Source organism: Bubalus kerabau, chromosome 20, assembly GCF_029407905.1.
Source record: "Bubalus kerabau isolate K-KA32 ecotype Philippines breed swamp buffalo chromosome 20, PCC_UOA_SB_1v2, whole genome shotgun sequence".
In the NCBI taxonomy this organism is placed as follows: domain Eukaryota; kingdom Metazoa; phylum Chordata; class Mammalia; order Artiodactyla; family Bovidae; genus Bubalus; species Bubalus kerabau.
Window position 1 is genome coordinate 6,968,419 of NC_073643.1, and position 12,584 is coordinate 6,981,002.

At 42.2% G+C, this 12,584-nt stretch overlaps 1 protein-coding gene and 1 long non-coding RNA gene across 11 annotated transcripts in view; both read right to left on the minus strand.

Annotated features, from left to right (window-relative positions):
* The window catches only part of GADL1 (glutamate decarboxylase like 1), a 505,418-nt gene that overhangs the window by 13,396 nt on the left and 479,438 nt on the right, over nt 1–12,584 (minus strand). The gene's annotated exons all lie outside the window — the stretch shown is intronic.
* LOC129635441 (uncharacterized) lies at nt 3,659–6,990 on the minus strand. The gene is made up of 3 exons (XR_008706304.1): nt 6,683–6,990; nt 4,750–4,784; nt 3,659–4,040 (listed from the first exon to the last, which is right to left on the minus strand). It is a non-coding gene; the product is annotated as an uncharacterized LOC129635441 (long non-coding RNA).

Sequence of the window (12,584 nt, forward strand, 5' to 3'; positions counted from 1 at the left end):
CTCCTGAAATTCCACATGACTCTGGACAAGCATTTAATTCCTCTCGGACTTATCATTTTCTCTTATGAAGAATGATAATCCTTGTAGGACTGTTATGTGGACTAAATGAAATAATATACATAAAAAACCAAGCATAGCATTGGCATCTGCTAGGCACTCAGTATGAACTGGTATTATTAATTTCTTAAAACGAATTTGCTTTTAATTGATTTACAGTCACACCTGGCCTTTTACTACTTTATTTCATTCTCTCTCAAGACACGATAATTTGAAAGTGTTGTGAAAACATAACTTGTAATTTATTCTTTCTCCCCAAAGCATCTAACCTGTATTAAATAATTCTGTGAGTTAGCAGTTTTAGAAATTAAATCATACACCTCATGCATGCTGCCTCTATATTAATCTTCTACTTATGTTCTAGGTTTTTTTCAAATCATACAGAAAATAACAAAGTAAACTTTTTTTCCTTTAAAATGTAAAGCAGTTGTCGATTATCTTGGCAGTCTGGTAGTGAGGAGAGAAGTTTTCATTGAAACATTTTGTAAATGGGGATGGGTTCCCATTGTATGCTGGAAATTTCTGTGTGTTATATAATTTTGCAAATTACAGAATCATTTTCGAAGTAAAGAAGTTACTTCCTTTTTAGACACATGAAAAGGTCATTCATATTCATGAGCTCTGTCCAAACTTTAGTGTCTTTGTGTTGTCCTGCCACATACATTTTCATCAAAGGATGATCAAAGAACTGTATTAGGTGCTTCCCAAACGTGCCTAATGATACAGGGCACCTGGACCAGACCCCAGTCCAGAGCAACTTAATTTGAATCTTGACGGGATAGGCTGGTGGTCAGTCTGTGTACTGACCAGGCACTCAAGTTCTTGCTATCGTGATGCAAGCCTGGGAGCTTGGACAATGGCACTCCTTTAACTAGGATGCTGGAGACATAGGGTGTGGTGAGGTACTGGACAGGAAAAACAATTTTGAGAAGGGAAGGATGTGAGATTGGGAGTGAATTGCTTATGTCAATTTCACAATAAACAAGTGACCTTCAAAAGAAGTTGTGAGCCAACTTTTCTGTTAACTATTAAACATGAAAAAGTGTTCAAAACATTGAATCATGGCCCAGAAAACAATGAAATTCTTGGCACTGATGTTTAAAAGATCAATTTGCCTCTCCCCATATATTTCCTGCCATTCCTTACCTCATCGATTCTGCTCCTCTGCCTTCACTCATTTCCCGGAGGCCCTGCCTGCTGCCATCATAGAGAGGTGAGCAGCACTGGCGTGCCTCCCAAGCCTGCATTACGGAAACCTGAGTGTCTAAAGGCCATGAAATCATTTACATCCAAGAGGTCATTCCAGCCTGGCAGACATGGAGGAATTGGCCACGCTCAGGGCATACCTTTTTACAAGTATGGATTTTTATTTTTACCCTTATGCTCCTCCGGAGTATATCTCAAAATCAGCACAACATTAAAAAGTGCTTCCACTTAAAAGCACTGCCCTGTCCATACGCCTCCAATACAGATGAGCGGAGCCACAGAAGTGGAGAGCTCAGACCTCCAGGAAGAGTGAGGAGCGCAGTTAGCTTCACATGTGGTGTTTACAACACAGAAACGACCAGGACGGCATCTTCAATAAACTTAATGTCAGTCATATATTCAAGGCAGCCGAAATGAATGGTCATAAAAAGAAACCAAACTGAACCGAAAGCTTTAACTGAAGGATGGACACAATAAACGTTTTACATCCTCTATAAAGCAAAGCCTTAATGTTCAGCGGTGTCACACCTGAGCTCACAGCTCCTCGGTAACTGCCGCGGGCCACCCCCCAAACAGCAGCCCACACTGGGAGATCCCTACTTTGTCCCTTAGAGTGGCAAGGTCTGTGGGAATGCCCAGCCAGGGCTGACACCACCTCTCGGGGGCAAATATTTGGAGAGGAGTGCAAGCATCCTGGGTCATTGCAATGACGTACTTGATGTCTGAGGTCAAGGGTGCCAAATGCTTCTTGAAGCTCAGACTCAGCTGGCCCAAGGAAGAAGCATGTGGCCCTGAATGCCTATGATGCCCTGTTGAGAAAGGCTGGTCAGGAGCCATGTGGGCTCCAGGAACACCTACACTTGGTCGTGACACCTCTTGGTCCTTTCAGATTCTCCTGCGAGTTACTGACCTTGCTTTGAGTCAGAACAGGTGACTAGACTGATGGGTCAGTCAAGTAAATGGAATCCTCGTGGGGGAGTAGGGGGGGACCCAGTATTTTGTTGTTTGCCTAAGATCCTTTTTTAATGCTTCACTTTAATTTCATTTTTTCCAGTTTTATGAGGTCAATTTGAGAAATAAGAATGGTATGTATTTCTAAGTGTCTGACGTGATGTTTTGATATACACTTAAGTAACAAAATGCTTTAGGTTTGCACATTTTGAGCAAATTAACAAACGTGATTATACATTCTACCTTATGGAACTCACTCAACACTGCTGAGCCCAGTGCTTAAAATTAGAAGTTGCTTTTGAAACCACATACAGGCCTCCTTGTCTTCTGAAGCAAAAGGCTGATTCAAGAATTAATGACTGGGGAATGAGAAGATGCAGAAACAAAGAATAGCTATTGGGCTGGGGACCTGGTAACGATTTAGACTATAAATCCACCACACAGCAGAATCACGAAGTTCCCTGAAAGATTTTTTTTTAAAGACTTGACACATATTCCTAAGTTGTTTTTACAGGAAGCAGACTTCCACCAGATGAAAACTGCTGACCAAAAGCAGACAGACCCTAGACTGGTTGGAACCAGAAGGTTGATGATGCTGACTCCCAATTACTTCACCCCCAACCAATCAGAAAAACGTCTGCAAGCTGATAACCCCCTGCTCTTTGAACCATTCCTATAAAACTCCTTACTACTCCCTCCAGAGTGGACACACAGGCCTGAGGGCATGAACCTGCTGTGTCCCCCTTTGCCTGGCAAAGCAATAAAGCTATTTCTTTCTACTTCACCCAAAACTCTGTCTCCAAGATTTAATCTGGCACTGGTGTACAGAGGCCAGATTCTGGCAACATTTTTTCCTTGAAGTCATGGTCCAGTTGTGTTCCAGGGGGCTGCAGGGGGCTGCTCTGGGGGAGAGGGGCTGCCACAAGCGGCCAGAAGGAGGCAAAGCAGACAGGGGCCTTTGTGGCCTCAACCCTCCACTTCACCCGTCTCACTACAAGTCTGGGTTCTATGTAAGAATTTGACAGAAAGAGATCTGCCGCTTTAAAAGACCAACTTTAAATCTGGTTGGCAATGTGTTTATTATTGGGGAATCCCAGGTGGCTCAGTGGTAAAGAACTCGCCTGCCAATGCAGGAGACACAGGAGACATGGGTTCAACCCCTGGGTCAGGAAGAGCCCCTGGAGGAGGAAATGGCAACCCACTCCAGTATTCTTGGCTGAAGAATCCCATGGACAGAAGAGCCTGGTGGGCTACAGTCCATGTGATTGCAAGAGTCTGACATGACTGAGCATGCATGCATGTGTTTATTATTATTAATTTAAGATCTATCATTTTGGGATAGCTGCAAAATAGCCCTCAAGATGTTGGCCAAGGAATGGTTCCTAGATGCAGAGTCTAAGGGCAGAGAGTGGAACCTAGGGTCTGACATTCTGAACTGGGTTGGGGAAGCTAAGAGAAGTCACAGAGAAACCTGTCTCTTTGCTAAAACTGAATTTCTTTTGTTTAAGAGTTAAGAATAAGCCATACATCATCAAATCACATTCAAGTTTAATAATGACAAGTAACCAATGGCCATCTAACATAACTGGACTTCAAGTACGTCCCACTCACAGCTAGGTAACAAAGCCGCATCAACTGCCCGTCCAGGGGCTCTGCTGCCTCCGCAGGTAATCACCATTCCATTCCTGGGCTCCTGCTCCCCCGCAAGTGCCCCAGGGTTCCAACTCAGCTGCTGGCTACTCGAATGTCCTCCTTTTAAAAAATGCTCATTCATGTTCTTTGCCCATTTTGGGTGGTCATCTTTTTCTTTTTGATTTGGAAGAACTCTGTTGGTAAGAACAGTATCCAAGGGCTTTACATGTTGCAAGTGATTTATCTGCTTTTAATTTTCTTTTTAGCTATTACAAGTAGGGTTTTAATATTTATATAATCAGACCTGTCAACTATACATATATAGTTTTCTAATACTGCTGTTAGAAAGCCTGATCCACACTAAGATTTAAAAAAATATGTGGGTTTTTTCTGATTTGATTCTGACCCTTAAAACTTTGAATCCATCTGAGCATTCCCTTTGCACCCTGTGTAAATTGCAGATGCACTCCCCACACTCTCACATTTAATCAGCAATGTCAGTACCACTGATGGAATAAGCCCTCCTTTCCCCAGCACATACTGGGAATGTGCGTGATTGCTACATTCCTACTTGGAAAACTTGGATTACTTCAGTCTGAGTTTTCAATTCTGTAAGATCAGTATGTCTATTCTTAGAATAATCAAGTGCTTTTATTCACAGCCATTTATGAAGTATTAAACTGCTTGCAAAGGGACTCCTCTTGTAATATTCATCCTTCTCAAAATGTTCTTATATATTATTATCCATCAATTCCTTTAGATAATAGATATCTAGATAGAAACAAGTTTTAAAAGACCCTCTAACCCTCCTACACTGTTGGTCAGAATCTTAACTGGTGCAGCTACTATGGAGAACAGTACAGAGTTTCCCCTTAAAAAAATAAAATCTCAAAATAAAATTACCATATGATCCAACAGTCCCACTTCTGGGCATATATCTAGAAAAGATGAAAACTGTAATTCAAAAAGATATATGCATGAAATATGCATGCAATATTCATAGCAGCACTACTCACAACAGCCAAGACATGGAAGCAACCTAAACATCCATCAACAGATAAATGAAGTAGATATATTAAAAGTTCAAATTACACAATGGAGTATTACTCAGCCATTAAAAAGAATACATTTGAATCAGTTCTAATGAGGTGGATGAAACTGGAGCCTATTATACAGAGTGAAGTAAGCCAGAAAGAAAAACAACAATACAGTATACTAACACATATATATGGAATTTAGAAAGATGGTAACAATAACCCTGTATACGAGACAGCCAAAGAGACACTGATGTATAGAACAGTCTTTTGGACTCTGTGGGTGAGGGAGAGGGTGGGATGATTTGGGAGAATGGCATTGAAATATGTATAATATCATATATGAAATGAGTCGCCAGTCCAGGTTTGATGCACGATACTGGATGCTTGGGGCTGGTGCACTGGGACGACCCAGAGGGATGGTATGGGGAGGGAGGAGGGTTCAGGATGGGGAACACATGTATACCTGTGGCGGATTCATTTTGATATATGGCAAAACCAATACAATATTGTAAAGTTAAATAAAATAAAATTTTTAAAAAAGTTCAAATTAAACCATATATAAGCCAGAATGACTTTCCCATATCTCAGTATGTGAAAATTTCTTCCATTGTTTCCCCCTTTTAATTGCAAATCTTTCCATAGAACGCATTGATAATCAATACATTTTTCCATCATTGCCAGAGTAGCTCAGGTGCCTACTCTGGGTCCATTCATGTCTCTTGATATTAGGCCTACATTTTGTTTATCTATCTGCCTAGTTATCCATGTTGGGGGAAAACTAATCAGACATAACAAACAAGGACAGAGAGGTATGTTGATGGAGAAACATATCCTGGGCCATACTTCTTAGCACTTATACCATATTGTCACATAAGCACTGTCCATGTGCTTTAGGCAGTGAACTTAAAGCCAGCAGTGACACACCATAAGTAAGTATATTCTGATAACGTTGCTAGACAATTTTTTCCATCCTAATATTAGGGTCAAAAATACGGTTTGAAGCAAAACATTTCCATTCGAATCCTTTAGATTTCTCACTAGTTTGGCAGTGTGATCTGAAAGTTATCAAATGTCTTCCATATAATTTAGTATACCAGATAATCCTAGTCCCTTAAATATTTCCTTCAGAGATGCCAGGAGCCTTTTGGAATTCTCAAAGTTAGCTAGAGAAAGAAACTTGCAATTTGTTATCAAAAGCAGCTCAATATTAACAGGGAGAACATTACCTGGGGACCAGTAAAAGAAAGAAAATCAAATTCCAGTCTTGTACCAGCTTAGTACAACCGGTCAGAATTCTGAAAACAGTATTTTATCAAGCTAGCTTTCTCTAACTGCGTATGCAAAAAGAACCAGTTTTGGAATTTCAAGAGTTTCATCTTCACCATTTTTTTCTGGAATCTAAAAAATACTGTTGTTGTATATTGTTAAAAAATTATCTTTCTTTTTCTTTAATCATAATATCATAGCTAAAGTTTTTCTAATGAAGTGAACCTGAATTTCCCATTTTACAAAAGGCAACAAGAATACCAGTCACACAAATGGCACACACACACACACATACCAGAAGACAGAACTGTCACAAACCCTTCAATAAGGATGACCGATACAGAGTCCCAAACAAACACTTTCCAACACAAATGGGCCTTGACGTCAGATACACGTCAGAACCAGCTGGCAAAACACCCAAAAGACCTTCGGTGTTCACAAAGGGTCCTCAGTGGCAGACACACATCAGAACCAATTGGCAAAACACCCAAATAGCTCTTTGCGCTCAAAAGAAAAGTTAGCTGGGTACACACCAATGGACTGACTGGGTCTTGGAGCTCCTCGGCTTGCCCAGAAGCGTCTTTCTGTTCCATCAAGGAAAAGCATAGTTGGGAATCAGTGCCGAGCAGGAGAGAAACAGGGAGGATCCCTAAAACAAATGGTATAGGCAGCTGCTAGGAACTTCCCCCCAAATCCCTTTCAGAGGGGCCAGTGAGCCACGAGCAGCGGCTCCTTGAAGCCTTCCAGGTGCATCATCATGGCGGCGGCCTCGCTAGGGAAAAACCCTGGGGAGCCAGATATCGAGAGAGGGGAGTCAGATATCGCGAGAGCACAGCCTCATGTGGGCGCCAATATCCATTCGTGAAAGTGGGTCCAGGTGCTCCCGGCTCCAAAGCCAATAAAGAAAAGGTTGGTGGAAAGGAAAGTTAGCTTTATTTAAAAGGCCAGCAACTTGGGCTGAGGGAAGTACGTGGACTTCTGTCCAGAGGTCAATCCCCTCCTCCACCCACCGATTAGGGGGAAAGAACTTTTAAAGGAGAGGGCTACATGCAGAAAGGGCACTGTCAGCTCTGACGGTCATCTTGAAATTGGTCGTCAGTGGTCTGACCAACGTCCTCCTGATTGTTTTAAGTACATTTAGTCTTTATTTCCAGGTTTGGTTTGTTACCATTTCCTTGTGGCCAGTTATCGGAATTGCAGCATATAATGCCATGACGAAGTCAAGTGGGCCTTAGAAAGCATCACTATGAACAAAGCTAGTGGAGGTGATGGAATTCCAGTTGAGCTATTTCAAATCCTGAAAGATGATGCTGTGAAAGTGCTGCACTCAATATGCCAGCAAATTTGGAAAACTCAGCAGTGGCCACAGGACTGGAAAAGGTCAGTTTTCATTCCAATCCCAAAGAAAGGCAATGCCAAAGAATGCTCAAACTATCGCACAATTGCACTCATCTCACATGCTAGTAAAGTAATGCTCAAAATTCTCCAAGCCAGGCTTCAGCAATACGTGAACGGTGAACTTCCTGATGTTTAAGCTGGTTTTAGAAAAGGCAGAGGAACCAGAGATCAAATTGCCAACATCCGCTGGATCATGGAAAAAGCAAGAGAGTTCCAGAAAAACATCTATTTCTGCTTTATTGACTATGCCAAAGCCTTTGACTGTGTGGATCACAATAAACTGTGGAAAATTCTGAAAGAGATGGGAATACCAGAACACCTGACCTGCATCTTGAGACACCTATATGCAGGTCAGGAAGCAACAGTTAGAACTGGACATGGAACAACAGACTGGTTTCAAATAGGAAAAGGAGTACATCAAGGCTGTATATTATCACCCTGCTTATTTAACTTATATGCAGAGTACATCATGAGAAACGCTGGGCTGCAAGAAGCACAAGCTGGAATCAAGATTGCCGGGAGAAATATCAATAACCTCAGATATGCAGATGACACCACCCTTATGGCAGAAAGTGAAGAGGAACTAAAAAGCCTCTTGATGAAAGTGAAAGTGGAGAATGAAAAAGTTGGCTTAAAGCTCAACATTCAGAAAACAAAGATCATGGCATCCGGTCCCATCACTTCATGGGAAATAGATGGGGAAACAGTGGAAACAGTGTCAGACTTTATTTTTCTGGTCTCCAAAATCACTGCAGATGGTGCCTGCAGCCATGAAATTAAAAGACACTTACTCCTTGGAAGGAAAGTTATGACCAACCTAGATAGCATATTGAAAAGCAGAGACATTACTTTGCCAACAAAAGTCGGTCTAATCAAGGCTATGGCTTTTCCTGTGGTCATGTATGGATGTGAGAGTTGGACTGTGAAGAAGGCTGAGTGCCGAAGAATTGATGCTTTTGAACTGTGGTGTTGGAGAAGACTCTTGAGAGTCCCTTGGAGTGCAAGGAGATCCAACCAGTCCATTCTAAAGGAGATCAGCCCTGGGATTTCTTTGGAGGGAAGGATGCTGAAGCTGAAACTCCAGTACTTTGGCCACCTGATGCAAAGAGTTGACTTATTGGAAAAGACTCTGATGCTGGGAGGGATTGGGGGCAGGAGGAGAAGGGGACGACAGAGGATGAGATGGCTGGATGGCATCACTGACTCGATGGACGTGAGTCTCAGTGAACTCCCGGAGTTGGTGATGGACAGGGAGGCCTGGCGTGCTGCGATTCATAGGGTCGCGAAGAGTCAGACACAACTGAGCGACTGAACTGAACTAATGCCATGACTATAGTCTGGTCATCATGTAGTTAACGTCTTCCTCCTGGTGGGTGTCTTGGTCTCTATAAGAGACACAGGACGTGGCTCAGAATATTATCTGTAGCCCTTGAGAAGAAGCTAAAGCCTTGACTTTGCTTACTGACTAAACTATTATTACGTAGTCGTGTTGGACTGTTTTCCTTTTATTCTGCATTTTCTCACTTCCCTGATTATATTTATTGTTTGGCTAAGGTTTGTACCCAGACAAAAGGCAGGCAGAAGACATGGTGTCAAGGACCCATAGGGTACTGCTCCATTTCAGATGGACCTAGAGATAATCGTACTAAGAAAGACAAATACCACATATCACTTATATGTGGAATCTAAAAAATTGATACAAATGATTTTATTGAAAAAACAGAAGCAAATTCACAGACATAAAAATCAAACTTATGGTTACCAAAGGGGAAGGTGGAGGATGGATAAATAAGGAGTTTAGCAGTAACAGATATATACTACTATTTATAAAATCAACAACAAATACCTATTATGTAGCATAGGGGACTATATTTAATATATGCTGCTGCTAAGTCGTTTCAGTCGTGTCCAACTCTGTGCGACCCCATACACGGCAGCCCACCAGGCTCCACCGTCCCTGGGATTCTCCAGAACACTGGAGTGGGTTGCCATTTCCTTCTCCAATGCATGAAAGTGAAAAGTGAAAGTGAAGTCGCTTAGCAACCCCATGGACTGCAGCCCACCAGGCTCCTCCGTCCATGGGATTTTCCAGGCAAGAGTACTGGAGTGGGGTGCCACTGCCTTCTCCTATTTAATATCTGCTGCTGCTGCTGCTAAGTCGCTTCAGTCGTGTCCGACTCTGTGCGATCCCAGAGACGGCAGCCCACCAGGCTCCCCCGTCCCTGGGATTCTCCAGCCAAGAACACTGGAGTGGGCTGCCATTTCCTTCTCCAATGCATGAAAGTGAAAAGTGAAAGTGAAGTTGCTCAGTTGTGTCCAACTCCTAGTGACCCCATGGACTGCAGCCTACCAGGCCCCTCCATCCATGGGACTTTCCAGGCAAGAGTATTGGAGTGGGGTGCCATAAAATCTAGTAATAACCAAAATGGAAAACTTAAAAAAGAAAAAAATATATATATATAGCTAAACTACTTTGTTGTACTCCTGAAACTAATACAACACTATAAACTATATTTCAATTAAAAAAGAAGGGATACAAAGAGGATTAAAAAAAAAAACCCTTCCATTGATATGATTAGAATTATATTAGGCCTATATATTAATTAGGGAAAATTGATCTTCTAATCTAAAATTATGGTGTTTCCTAATGAGGTGATTTTTAAAATATGGCTGCAAATTCTTTGGCACTCTTCTCAGAGATTTCCTGAATTGGAGAGGATCTGTGGCAGGTTAGTGAACAGTAGAAGGTGGTGGATGCTGTGTGGCCTTGAGGTGAAGTCAGGAGAGTGGGGCAGAGTCCAGCTGGTTCTCAGGCACTCTCACCTTTTGAGGTCCGACTGTCCTGGGCCCCAGAGCTGTGCTGAATCCCAGCCCCCTGGGGAGGCCTCAAACAGGTGCCCTGGTTGAAAGCCCCAGATGGGGTTCCTGCCCAGGGCCAACCATCAGACACAAGTGTGAGATGCTTCCAGAATGTTCCACACCCAGCCATTGCATCACCCTTGGTCTTGTGATCCCATTTGCTTTGTGCTGTCCAAATTCCTACCCACAAAATCTGGGAGCATAATAAAAAGGCTGTTTAAAGCTGCCACACTTGAAATAATTTATAAAACAGAAATTGTTCCCAGAACATTAAGGGTATGTTTTTGGTCCTCCAAGTTTTACAGAATTTTCTTCTGAAGGTACTGTACTTCATTTAACTCTTATTCATTTTTCAAGCATTTTTTGCTATTGTGGTGATGAAATTATTTTGACTAAAAATATGCCTTGTGATATAAGTTTCAATTTTCAAGCTCCTAATTTCTTACTCTGTATGTAAGGAAACTCTTTTTAGGTATTCAACTTTTATCTACTGTGAAAATTTTCTAAAGGTTTTTTCCTTTGCTGACCTTGGATCTTACAGGTTTATAGTTATACAATCTAAAATAAATGTATTTGGATCATCTCCTTTTAAGTATTTTAAAACCCGTGCCTTCTTCTGACCATTAAACTGGTAGTGCTCGTTAAACAACATTAATGCACAGCAACATGGGCAGATGCACCTCATTTGTTCCTCAGTTTAATGGGAAAACTTTTGTGTTTAATACACGTTAATCTAATACATCATATAAGCAAACAAAATGATATAACCATGAGATAACCTCTAAACCTTATTTTTTTTTAATTGAAGTATAGTTAATTTACAATGTTGTATTAATTCAAAGTTGTGTTCCCGTGTCTGTACAGCAGTGCTTGAGTTAATACACATGCATATACATATAAATATTTTTCAGATTTTTTTCCATTTTGGTTATTAGAAGATATTAAGTATAGCTCCCTGTGCTATACAGTAGGTCCTTCTCATTTATTTTATGTATAGTAGTGTGTATCTGTTAATCCCAAAGTCCTAACATTAATTTTGAAGGTCGGTCAACATGTGTATTTCATTTTTCAATTTCTAAGGATTTGTCAGCATTTTAAGTGGGAGAAATACTTTTGGACTACTTTCTTTTTTTTTTTGGACTACTTTCTTGATTTACTTGTTCAGCAATAGGTATAAAATGATGAAATTGCTTTTTCAAACCTGCTTTGGCTTAGCTTTGCAAATAATGGAGTAAGGCGGAGAGGAGCACAGAAAATGGACCTTCTGCCACGTGGCTGACTAATCCATCTCCTTGGACCATTCCGGGGAGTCCAGAAACACTGTATAAATTAAGTTGGTCAACTTGTGTGAGTGGGTTATTGTGCGGCTTCCTGAAATCAGCCTCTCATCTTTTACCGCAGTTCTGACCTAGTTTGGGGAAGGATCTTTAATATATTCTTCTGCTTCCCCGACCTTGAGGCAGACTAGCCAGAAATACCTGCATTTAACTGGCAGCTTTCATCTTCAGGCTCACAAAGTGGTCAGCTTTCTTAAAACTTATATCACAAGGTGTCTTCCTAGGCGTTCTGACTTTCTCTGCCGTGACCCTGACAGACGGAAAGCAGAGACCCGAAACGACTGAAGTGCTCAGAGTGGCGCCCACCCGCTGATGGAAGTGAGTCAGGAGCGGCCGAAGGGACCTGCTTAACCTCACCACTGATTGTCGAGTCACAGGCACTCGCCCCAGAAAGGAAAACAGGAACATGCGGTGTGGAAGGTGAGGTAAGGCTCGGGGGTTAGAACAGGACACAGACAATAACCTACCCTGAAGAAGAGGGGGATTGTGACCTGCTTACGGGAAGCATAGCTCGGAGATTTCACAACACACCCTGCTTATCTACAGGACGCTTAGGAGGTTAGGGGTCCTCTAGTGGTGGACGGGGGATGGATCCTCTTGGCCTGCGGGAGATTCTATTATTGTCCTCAGTTATCCACTGGCCTTTCTCGCTGTGCGTCCCTGCCCTTGCCTGCTAGCCTGAGGGGCCTCTCTGCAGCAGGAATGTGTAACATCCTCCCATTGGCACACGGCCAAGCGCTCGCTGAAATTTTAAGAGCCCTTGTGTGTTTCTGTCAGCTCTTTCCTTTCCCTTTGCTGCGAGGATGGCATATCCCAGACGGGGCTCTCCTTCAGTCGGGCT